This window comes from Narcine bancroftii, chromosome 4, assembly GCF_036971445.1.
Source record: "Narcine bancroftii isolate sNarBan1 chromosome 4, sNarBan1.hap1, whole genome shotgun sequence".
Taxonomy (NCBI): Eukaryota; Metazoa; Chordata; class Chondrichthyes; order Torpediniformes; family Narcinidae; genus Narcine; species Narcine bancroftii.
Genome location: NC_091472.1, coordinates 293,689,698 through 293,702,489, shown reverse-complemented (window position 1 = coordinate 293,702,489; position 12,792 = coordinate 293,689,698). Strand labels below are relative to the sequence as shown.

The following is a 12,792-nucleotide window of genomic DNA, read 5'->3' as shown; positions in this document are numbered from 1 at the left end:
CATATAATTCACTTATAGACAAAACTGATGATGTTTTTGCCTTGTTTCTCCACTCCATCCTGTCCCACCTGGAGAAAGGTGCCACATATAGCAGGATGCTCTTCATTGACTTCAGTGCGGCGTTTAATACGATCTTACCCCTGAATCTCATGGAGAAGCTGTTCTTGCTGGGATTCAACACAGAGGATCAGGGCCAACCACCCTCCACTACACATAACAGCTCAATAGAGGAGAGTGTAGAGAGCACCAAGTTCTTCAGATTCCACTTAAGAAATGACCTAAAATATCTTCTAAGTTGGTAGGAAGGTGCAACAGCGACTGCACTTCCTGAAAAGACTAAGACAAGCAGGCTACTAGTTACTATCCAGTCAACTATTAAGAGCATCCTGGCTGGCTGCATCACAGTGTGGTATAGTTGCTGTAGAGCATCAGATTGGAGGTTAATCCACAGGATTATGAGCCGCAGAGAGGGTAACTAGGATCTCCCTTCCCGCCCCCTATCAATGGGATTTACTGGGATTGTTGTCTAAAGAGGGCTCGCAAAATCAGTGAGGGTTCTTACCAACCCACTCACACCATCTTTCATCTACTCCCGTCGGGAAAAAGTTACAGGAGTATCAGAGAGAGAACACCAAGCTGAAAAACAGCTTCTTCAACGCACAGTAGACTGCTGAACGACAGATGAACTGCTTATACAAATATTTGTATACAAGTACTGTGCATATGTATCATTTGTTTGAGGACCAGAGAACGCTGTTTCATTGGGTTGTACTGATATAATTGCATCATAAATGAACTTCCCATTCACTTTCCTTATTAATATTTCCTATAGAATATACAGAAGGATGTTGCCAGGATTGTTAGAAGAGTCTGAATAGGCTGGGACTGTTTATCATGGTGATCTTATAGATGTTTGTAAAATCATAAAGAGCATTGATAAGGTGAAAGGTTGCAGTCTTTTTCTCAGGACTCAGGGAAAAAGGACACCAGTTTGCACCTGAGAGGCAAGTCTTTTCCATACAGGGTGCTCAGTATTTGGGACAAGATACCAGTGCTAGTGCAGGTACAGTCATAACATTTAAAAGGCATTTGGACAGGTACATGGATGGAAAAGGTTAAGAGGGATATGGGTCAGATGCAGGCAAGTGAGACAAGCTCAGGAAGATGCCTTGGTCAGCCTAAGCAAGTTAGGCTGAAGGGCTTGATTACATGCTGTATAACCTATCAGTTAATGATCAGATAGATCCCCATTTCTTCACCTCTGACAGGCAAGTAATCTAAATTTCCTGATGCAATCTAAAACATAACCATCCTTCTGCCAAACCAGATCCTACCTGGGACCCTGAGTTTCTGCAGCAGTTTGATTTTTTTTCTCAAGATTATAGGATCTGCAATCTCATGTGTCTCTACTGTAACATTCCAGTAATGTCCACTGCCACTCCTCTGAACAGATGATAGGGCGATCTCAAGGACTTCAGCATTCCCTCATTTTCTCAGTTATCTTTTTCCATAAGGCACAGGAAAAGAGATTCTTGAGTAACAGTACTAATGCACACTGAACAATCATGAGAAAAAGCATGACATTATAAGAAATTGACAGGTGCCAATATTGTAGGGGAACAGATGAAGATGTTTTAAAGGGCAAACAGAGAATGAATGCATAAAACGATTACTGGAGAAGGGTTAACAAAGTGTGGCTTTTAGATAATGCACATAAACATAATAGGGTGAACTTGCCAAGTCTTCATCTTTCTTCTCTGCAAAGATCAATAAACTACCTTTGCATTAAATCTACAAATATGGCACAATGCTTTTTTCTGCTAAATTCAGTGGTAATTTTTAGCAATGACCTCTCTATTTCACAAACAATGTTATTCATCCTATTAGCTGAGAACATTGTACTATGGATCATTACACACACCACAGCCATTTTACATTGGTGGTAGAGGGAATTAATGCTTGGTTGGGGGGTGGGGGGTGGAAAGGAGCACTTGTGGGATCTCAGTCAAGCTTACTGCTTAATCCTGAATGTGGTAGCTGTTGGAACTGCACACATCGAAGCAAGCACCGAGTATTCCATTATGCTCCGGAATTGAAACCTATTGAAAGCCCTTGAGCAGGGATGGCAAACCTTATTTTTAAAAAAAACTCACATTAGTAAGTTAGTAAAGGGGTTGCTTAAGGTGGTATGTGAGTGGGAAGGGAAGGTTAAGAGCCCAATAGTTACTGAAATATTTTGCTTGAGAAAAATTGTCTTTGGCCCATTTCCTTTGGAGTCATGAAACCATACCACAATGAATTAATTAGGTACGATTAAAATAGTGGTTTTCAAACCTTTTTCTTTCCATTCACATACCACCTTAAGCAATCCATTAATAATCACAGAGCACTTATGGCATAGGGAACATTTAAGGTGGAATGTGAGTTTTTAAAAAAAGGTTGCCCATCCCAACCCTTGAGAATCAGAAAGATACTCAGCCTCCTAACCTGCTTTTGCAGCCACCGTAATTATGTGGCTAGTCCAGTTGAGTTTCTGCTCAATGGTGACATTAGTAGTCTGAGCAATGATTAAACCATTGAATGTCAAGGATAGATGGACACACTTTCCTTTTTTTGGTGCAGGGAAGGAGGATCCGATTCATGGATCATTGGGATCTCTTCTGCACAATAAGGAGGATTGCAGATGGTAGGGGGAGAAATATCCTGGTGAGCAGGTTTGCTATAACTGGAGGGGTAGGGGGGGTAGTAAACTAATTTGGCAGGAGAATGGGAACCAGAATGACAGAGCAGTGAATAGAGCAGAAACTACACAAGTAGATACACTATGCAGCAAGACTGTGAGGAAGAATGGGCAGCTAATAGGGCAAAACTGTAAGTTTAAGATTAAAGGTTTAACTGGGGATACTTCGGAAACAAAATTGAAAAGGGTGATGAATGCAGCACTGAAGGTCTTGTATTTAAATGCCCACAATATAAGAAATAAGATTGATGATCTAGTAGAGTAGCTGGAAGTCAGCAGGTATGATATTGTGGCCATCATTGAATCTTGGCTGAAAAAAGGCAATAGTGGGGAACTAAATAACGTGGATACACAGTGTATTAAAAGGACAGGAAGATAGACAGAAGGGGTAGGATTGTTCTGGTTAATAATGGAATTAAAACTTTGGAGAGGGGAGACATTGGATCAGAAGATAGAGAATCCATATAGGTAAAATCAAGAAAGTGCAAGGGCAAAATGACCCTGATGGGAGTTGTATACAGACCTGCAAGCAGTAGCCAGGATGTGGCCAGGAAGATAGAGAAGGCATTTAAAAAGGGCAATGTTACAACAATCATGGGGAATTGTAATATGCAGGTTAATTTGGAAAATCAGATTAGAGCTGGATCCCCAAGAGAAGGAATTTATCCAATGACATCAGGATAGCTTCTTAGAACAGCTTGTTGCTGAGACAACCAGGGAAATAGTAATTCTGGATTGGGTATTGTGTAGTAATCTAGAGTTGATGAGGGAGCTGAAGGCAAGGGAACCCTTAGGAGGCAGTGATCAGAATAAGATAGAATTCACTCTGCAGTTTCAGATGGAGAACGTAAAATCAGATGTGTCAGTATACCAGTGAAATAATGAGGGCTATGAGAAAGGAACTGGAAAAAGTTGATTTGAAAGGCATACTAGCAGGGAGTATAGATGATACTTTCCATGTTATATTATTTGCTAATTTCAAAACATGTCATCTTCACAGAAACATAAGCGATGATATTCCAAATTACCATCTTATCAATTCAACAAATCAAACTCTGTAGATGCAGATTTATATAGCTTTAACTCATTGATATAAATGGATAAATATTTTGTGTAACTTTGCATCAAGGTTTTCATAATGATGAATAAACAAAGCATTTGGCTACTTTAAATAACATAATGATATAAAATGATAATAAGAGATGATTAAGATGATATAGTAACTATAGTAACACTACGGGCAATTCTTATTCCTTAAAGGGATAGGCACAAATTTGCTAGAAGCAAAACACAGGTTTTAACCTTTACAGGGAGGTCGGAAGAGCAGCAATGGCTGAAGTTTCTGTGACAAATAAGGAAAATGTAGAACAGGTGTATTCCAAAAATGAAGAAATATTTGAAAGGAAAATAAAATGAGAGAATTGTGACGGACAAGAGAAGTTAGAGCCAAAGTAAAAGCAAAAGTAAGGGCAGACAATGAAGCAACAATTAGTGGGAAGAGATAGGACTGGGAAGCATTTCAAAGCGTACAGAAGACAACAAGGAAAGCCAGTAGGAAGGAAAATATGAACTTCGTATAATGCTGGAAAATTTATAATGGGAGACAAGATGATGGCAGAGGAACTGAATGACTATTTTGCACCAGTCTTCATTGTGGAAGAAATTCACAATATACCAGACTTTCAAGGGTGTCAGGGAAGAGAGGCAAGTGCAGGCATGATTACCGGAGAGAAATTGCTTGGGAAGTTGAATGGTCTAAGGGTAGATACGTCTCCAGGACCAGATAGAGTGCACTCTCGGGTTCTGAAAGGAGTACCGATAGAGAATGTAGAGGCATTAATAACAATCTTCCAAGATTTCATAGATTCTGGCATGGTTCTGAAGGAGTGGAAAATTGAAAAGGTCACTTTCATATGGATGGTTGGGAAGTTGATTATCAAGTATGAGGTTACGGAGTACCTGGAGGTGCATGACAAGATAGGTCAAAGTCAGCATGGTTTCGCAAATGGAAAACCTTGCCTGTCAAACCTACTCCAATTTTTTTGAAGAAACCACAAGCAGGCTGGACAAGGGAGATGGAGTGGATGTTGTACATTTGGATTTTCAAAAGGCCTTTGACAAGGTGCCACGCATGAGGTGGCTAAGCAAGATGAGGGCCCATGGAATTACTAAAAAGATATCAGCATAGGTATGGTATTGGTTGATTGGCCAGAAGCAGAGTGGGGAAAAAAGGGATCTGGTTCTGATTGGCTACTGATTATCATTGGTATTCCACAGGGGTCAATGTTGGGGCCACTTCTTTTCACGTTGGATGTTAATGATTGGATAGCATTTTTTAAAATGGTACCGGCAATCAGCAGTGAATTTCCGCAGGCTGCAGACATCTATACTATCTCTTCCTTTAAATACTCACCTTCTGACCTCCTTTCACTGCAATCAACAGCATACAGCAGCTGAACCAAATTAATGATCTTTGCCAGCTGGAATACAGACACCTTAAAAGGCCAGGCCACCACCAAGGTCAAAGCCAGAAATGTGGTACAAGGGCTAGGATCCAAACCTGAAGCCCGGGGGCGGGGGCGGGGGCGGGGGCGGGGGCGGAGACCTCCCCTATCATCCTTACTACTGGCCAATTTCAGTCATTGGAAAATAGATGACTTTGGCGCGAAGGTGCTTTACCAGAGACAGGTGAGACAAATCACGGTTGTTTGCTGAACTGAGACCTGGCTAACAGAGAACACTCTAGACGCTGCAATCAGACCAGAGGGTTTCACTATTCAGAATGGATCTGGCAAAGGGGCGGTGGTGTGCGCTTTTTAGTTAACACTGGCTGGTGCACAGATGTTGGGGTCATGTCGACTTTGTGCTCCATGGCTTTAGAGAACATTTCAATTAAATACAGACCCTTTTATCTATCTCGAGTGTTCTCATCAGCGATTCTCATCCATTTATATCCCTCCTGAAGCTGATAACAAACAGGCACTTGTGGAACTGCATGATGTGGTCAGTAAAAAAAGAGATGGCCACGCTGACACACTACAAATCATAGTTTATGACTTTAACCAGGCCGGTCTCGAGAAAACCCTGCTCAATTACCACCAGCACGTAACTTTATGTAACAGAGGTCCCAGCACACATGATCACTGCTACATTAAGATAAGAAAGGCCTATCCTTCTTTCCCAAGATCACATTTTTGCAAGTCAGATCATCAGGCTGTGCTCCTTCTTTCTTTATACAGAGAGAACCTAAAAAGAGAGGTCTCAGAGATCAGGAGAGTTGAAGGCAGCTGCAGGAAGCTGAAGAATTATTACAGGATTTGCCTGTCAGTGGCATAGTGCATAAGTAAGGAAGGGGAACAAACAGAAGTGTCATGGAACATATGGAAATTAAAGAGGAGGTGCTTGCAGCCTTACAGCGAATAAAAGTAGACAAATCCCCTGGGCCGGATATGATATTCCCTCAGCCCCTGAGGGAGACTAGTGTAGAAAAAGGAGTTTGGACTGTTATGTTGAAGTTTTTAAAGATATTGGTGAGGACAAATTTGGAATATTGTGTGCCGTTCTGGATGCCTAATTACAGGAAGGATGCTGAAACAAGCCATGAAAGACCTCAACAATGAACATGCTGTTTACATCCGGTACCGCACGGATGGCAGTCTCTTCAATCTGAGGCGCCTGCAAGCTCACACCAAGACACAAGAGCAACTTGTCCGTGAACTACTCTTTGCAGACGATGCCGCTTTAGTTGCCCATTCAGAGCCAGCTCTTCAGCGCTTGACGTCCTGTTTTGCAGAAACTGCCTGGAAGTCAGCCTGAAGAAAACTGAGGTCCTCCATCAGCCAGCTCCCCACCATGACTACCAGCCCCCCACCACATCTCCATCGGGCACACAAAACTCAAAACGGTCAACCAGTTTACCTATCTTGGCTGCACCATTTCATCGGATGCAAGGATCGACAACGAGATAGACAACAGACTCGCCAAGGCAAATAGCCCCTTTGGAAGACTACACAAAAGAGTCTGGAAAAACAACCAAATGAAAAACCTCACAAAGATTAGCGTATACAGAGCCGTTGTCATACCCACACTCCTGTTCGGCTCCGAATCATGGGTCCTTTACCGCATCACCTACGGCTCTTAGAACACTTCCACCAGCGTTGTCTCCGCTCCATCCTCAACATTTATTGGAGCGTCTTCATCCCTAACATCGAAGTACTTGAGATGGCAGAGGCCGACAGCATCGAATCCATGCTGCTGAAGATCCAACTGCGTTGGGTAGGTCACATCTCTAGAATGGAGGACCATCGCCTTCTCAAGATCGTGTTATATGGCGAGCTCTCCACTGGCCACCGTGACAGAGGTGCACCAAAGAAGAGGTACAAGGACTGCCTAAAGAAATCTCTTGGTGCCTGCCACATTGACCACCGCCAGTGGGCTGATATCGCCTCAAACCGTGCATCTTGGCGCCTCACAGTTCGGTGGGCAGCAATCTCCTTTGAAGAAGACCGCAGAGCCCACCTCACTGACAAAAGACAAAGGAGGAAAAACCCAACACCCAACCCTAACCAACCAATTTTCCCTTGCAACCGCTGCAACCGTGTCTGCCTGTCCTGCATCGGACTTGTCAGCCACAAACGAGCCTGCAGCTGACGTGGACATTACCCCTCCTTAAATCTTCGTCCGCGAAGCCAAGCCAAAGAAGATTAGTAAGATTGAAAGAGTGCAGAGAAGATTTACTAAGATGTTGCCAGGTCTTCAGGAGTTGTGTTCTAGGGAAACATTAAACAGGTCAGGACATTATTTCTTGGAAAGAAGAATGAGGGGAGATTAGATAGAGGTTTACAAGATTATGAGAAGTACAGGCAGAATGGATGCAAGTAGGCTTTTTCCACAGATTTGGGGAGATAAGTATGAGAGGACATGGCTTTAGGGTGAAAAGGGAAAGGTTTAGGGGAAACATGAGGGGGAACTTCTTCACTTAGAGAGTGGGGAGTGTGGAACAAGTTGTCATCTGACATGGTGAATGCAGACTCAATCTTGAGTTGTAAGAATAAATTGGATAGATACATGGATGGGAGAGGTATAGAGAATTATGGAATGGGAGCAGGTCATTGAGACTAGCAGAGTAATGGTTGGCACAGACTAAAAGGGCCAAATGGCCTGTTTTCCATGCTGTAGCATTCTATGGTTCTACGGTTAGGTGGTGTTCAAGAACACAGCTAAAGATCTTCAGGGCCATTACATACTTTATCAAAACAGATGTGAACAAGTGTGTCCCCACCAAATCATTTGGTGTTTTCCCAATCAGAAGCCCTGGATGAACAATGAAATCTAGATCTGCTGAGATCTGTAGAGATCCAGATCACTACACAAGAAAAAGAATGTTGGTGTGGTATGTGATGTCATGTATGTACTCTGACAATAACGAACTCAGGGGTGATGGAGATTCTGGATGAGAATGGAAACAACGAAGGATACCCATCAGCTGTGGCAGGGCCTAAATGACATAATCTGCTACAAAACCAAATCTGGTGTGATAGGAGACAGCAAAGCATCACTCCCAGATAAACATAATGTCTTCTACACTCAATTTGACCACTAGAACGAGGTAGAACCACTGAGCACCCCTATGTCCCCTGATAATCCTCGACCGTCAATATCCAAGGATGATGTGCAGGCTGCCTTCCGAATAAATCCAAGGAAATCATCCAGTCTGGATGGAGTACCCGGCCAAGTACTGAAAACATGTACTGACCAATTTTCCAATGTATTCACAGATATCTTCAACATCTCATTCAGGCAGGGTGTGGTACCCATCTGTTTCAAACAGGTTTCAATTGTACTGGTGCACAAGAAGAGTGCCTAAATGACTATCAACCAGTGGCACTCACATCCACAGTGAAGTGTTTTGAGAGATTGGTGTTGAAGCATAGCAGCTCTTGTCTGAGCAACAACATGGATCTGTTCTAATCTTGAATGTCCCAAAGTTGTTTCCCATGGTAGGGGATTCTTGGAAAAGAAGGCAGAACTCCAGGATTGAAGGGTACCCACTTAAAACAGAGTTTCTTTAGCCAGAGAGTAGTGAACCTCTGGAATTTATTACCACTGCCTTCATTGGGTGTATCTGAATAGTCAAGATTTCAAAGGTTATAGGGAGAAGGCAGGTGAGTGGGGCTAAGTGGGGAAATGGATCAGCTCATGAGGTTGTGGCAGAGTGGACTCGATGGGCTGAGTGGCCTACTTCTGCTCCTTTATCTTATGTTCTTATTGGAAATGAACGTTACCTTGAACTTCTTATTGGAAATGATCATTACCTTGAACTTTTTTGGCGTGAATGTTATTTGCCCTTCGTCAGAAAATGCCTGACTGTTAGCTAGGTCTTGTTGAATGCTGACATGAGCTGCTTCATTCGCAAAGGAGTTGCAATGATCAGTGAACCCTACCCCTTTCAGATCCTATCATGGAAGCAAGGTCATTGATGAAACAACTGAAGATGGCTGGGCTTGAGGACACCTCTCTGAGGGTGCTTTTTAATAATATCTAGGGGCTGGGATAATTGACATCCAACAACCACAACTACCTTTCTCCATGCAATGTATGGCTCCAGCCACACTGATGGGGATGTAAGTAGTCAGATTGGACTGATGGGGATGTAAGTAGTCAAGAGTGGACTGATGGGGATTGTAAGTAGTCAAGAGTGGACTGATGGGGATTGTAGGTAGTCTGATTGGACTGATGGGGATGTAAATAGTCAGATTAAACTGATGGGGATGTAAGTAGTCAGATTGGACTGATGGGGATGTAAATAGTCAGATTGGACTGATGGGGATGTAAGTAGTCAGATTGGACTGATGGGGATTGTAAGTAGTCAGATTGGACTGATGGGGATTGTAAGTAGTCAGAATGGACTGCTGGGGATGTAAGTAGTCAGATTGGACTGATGGGGATGTAAATAGTCAGTTTGGACTGATGGGGATGTAAGTAGTCAGATTGGACTGATGGGGATGTAAATAGTCAGTTTGGACTGATGGGGATGTAAGTAGTCAGATTGGACTGATGGGGATGTAAGTAGTCAGATTGGACTGATGGGGATTGTAAGTAGTCAGATTCGACTGATGGGGATGTAAGTAGTCAGATTGGACTGATGGGGATGTAAGTAGTCAGATTGGACTGATGGGGATTGTAAGTAGTCAGATTGGACTGATGCGGATGTAAGTAGTCAGATTGGACTGATGGGGATTGTAAGTAGTCAGATTGGATTTGTCCTGCTTTTTGTTAACATGATATTTTTGAACAATTTTACACATCGTCGGGCAGATGCCACTGTTGGCTGGAGTCATTGCTAATTCTGGAGGAGAAATCTCAAGAATAAAATTGGGAATGATGTCTGGTCTACAGTCTTTGCTGAATAACCATATAAATATTACAGTATGGAAACAGGCCATTTTGGCCCTTCTAGTCCACACCGAACTAAGTACTCTCCTCTAGTCCCACCTACCTGCATCATGCCCATAATACTTCATTCCCCTCCTATCCACATACCTATCCAATTTTTCCTTAAATGACAAAATGGACACTGCCACCACTCAGCCACCACTCTCAGACTGAATAAGTACCCCCTCATGTTACTTCTAAATTTTTTCCCCTTAACTCTTAATTTATGACCTCTTGTTTCAATCTCTCCTGCTTTCAATGGAAAAAGCCTATCCACATCAACTCTATCTATCCTCCTCATAATCTTAAATATCTCTTATCAAATTCCCTCCTCAATTTTCTGCGCTGCGAAGAATAAAGACCTAATCTGCTCAATCTTTCTTTGTAATCTAGATTGTGAAACCCAGGTGACATTTTCGTAAATCTTCTCTGCACTTTCTCTACCTTGTTGATATCCTTCCTATAATTCAGTGACCAGAACTGCATACAGTACTCTAAATTTGGCCTCACAAATGCCTTGAACAGTCTCAACATCACTTCCCAACTCCTGTATTCTATGCTTTGATTTAAAAAGGCCAGCATACTAAAAGCCTTTTTCACCACCCTATCCATATGAGATTCTACCTTCAGGGAACGATGCACCGTTATTCCTAGATCTTTCTGCTCCACTGCATTCCTCAATGCCCTCCCATTTACTACGCGATTCCTGTTTTGATTATTCCTTCCTAAATGAAGCACTTCACTCTTCTCAACATTAAACTCCATCTGCCATCTTTCAGCCCACTCTTCTAAGCAGTCCAAATCCCTCTGCAATCTTTGAAAACCTTCTTCATTATCCACGATTCCACCTATTTTAAAATGCATATTTACTAATCCAATTTAACAATCCATTATCCAGATCATTAATGTATATGACAAACAGCAAAGGACCCAATACAGATCGCTGAGGCACACTGCTTGTCATCGGCCTCCAGCCTGACAAACAGTTATCCACTACGACTCTCTGGCATCTCCCTTCCAGCCACTGTTGAATCCATTTGACTATCTCAAAATTAATACCCAACAACTGAACATTCCTAACTAACCTTTCAATAATCGAAAGCTTTACCGAAGTCCATATAGAGAACATCCACTGCTCTACCCTCATCAACTTTCCTAGTTACCTTCTCAAAAAAATTCAACAAGATTGGTCAAACATGACCTTCCACGCACAAATCAATGTTGAGTGTTCCTGATGAGACCCTGTCTCCAGATATATATCTATATATATACACACACACACACACACACACACACACACACACACACACACACACACACACACACACACACACACACACACACACACACACAATCTCTAAAAACGCTCTCTATTAATATACCTACCACAGACATCAAACTTGCAGGCCTATAATTGCTAAGCTTGCTCCTTGAACCCTTTTCAAACAAAGGAACCACATTAGCAATACACTAATCCTCCGGCACTATTCCCAGCTCTAATGACATTTGAAAATCCACTGTCAGGGCCTCTGCTATTTCCTCACCAACTTCTCTCAAGGTCCTGGGGAAAATCCCAGCGGGATCTGGAGAATTATCCACCTTTATATGCTTCAAAAGCTCCACTACTTCCTTTTTCTTAATCACTATAGTTTCCATAATGACCCTCTTTGCTTCCTTTACCCTGCACAATTCAATATCCTTCTCCTTAGTGAATACCGAAGAAATGGTTCAAGATCTCCCCCATCTCTTTAGGCTCACACACAGATGTCCGCTCTGATTCTCCAAGGGATCAATTATATTCTTCACTCTCCTTTTGCTATTAACATATTTGTCAAAACCTTTTGGATTTATTTTCAACCTGCTTGCTATAGCCATCTCGTACCTTTTAGCTTTTCTAATTTCTTTATTACGATTCTTTTTACATTCAATGTATTCTCCTAACATTTCTTTTTTCCTCATTTCCTATATTTATTGCAGATCTTCCTCTTTTTTTCGAACCAAGTTTCCAATATCCCTTGAAAACCAAGGCTCTCTCAAACTTTTGCCCCTGCTTTTAACCTAACAGGAATATAAAGATTTTGTACCCTCAAAATCTCATCTTTAAAAGATCTCCATTTCTCTACTACATCCTTCCCACAATACAAATTGTCCCAACCCACTCCTTGTAAATCCTTCCGCGTCTCCTCAAATCTAGCTTTTCCCCACTTGAAAACCTCATCCTTAGCCCCTGACCTATCCCTTTCCATAATTACATTGAAGCTAATGGCACTATCATCACTGGACCCGAAGTGCTCCAAAACACATACCTTCCTCACCTGACCCATCTCATTCCCCAACAGTTGATCCAACATTGCCCCTTCTCTAGTTGGTACCTCTACGTATTGCTGTAAAAAACTATCCTGTGTACATTTTAAAAACTCCAATCCATCCAGCCCTTTGACAAAATAGGTTTCCCAATCTATATTTGGAAAATTAAAATCTCCCACAATCACAACCCTGTGCTTATTACAAATATCTGCTATCTCCTTACAAATTTGCTCCTCTAGTTCTCATTCCCCATTAAGTGGTCTACAATACACCCCTACATGTGTAACTATCCCTTTCCCATTCTTCAATTC

The 12,792-nt window shown here is 42.2% G+C and overlaps 1 protein-coding gene across 8 annotated transcripts in view; it reads right to left on the bottom strand.

Moving 5' to 3' along the window:
• The window catches only part of LOC138762114 (coiled-coil domain-containing protein 148-like), a 146,711-nt gene that overhangs the window by 80,036 nt on the left and 53,883 nt on the right, over nt 1-12,792 (bottom strand). The gene's annotated exons all lie outside the window — the stretch shown is intronic.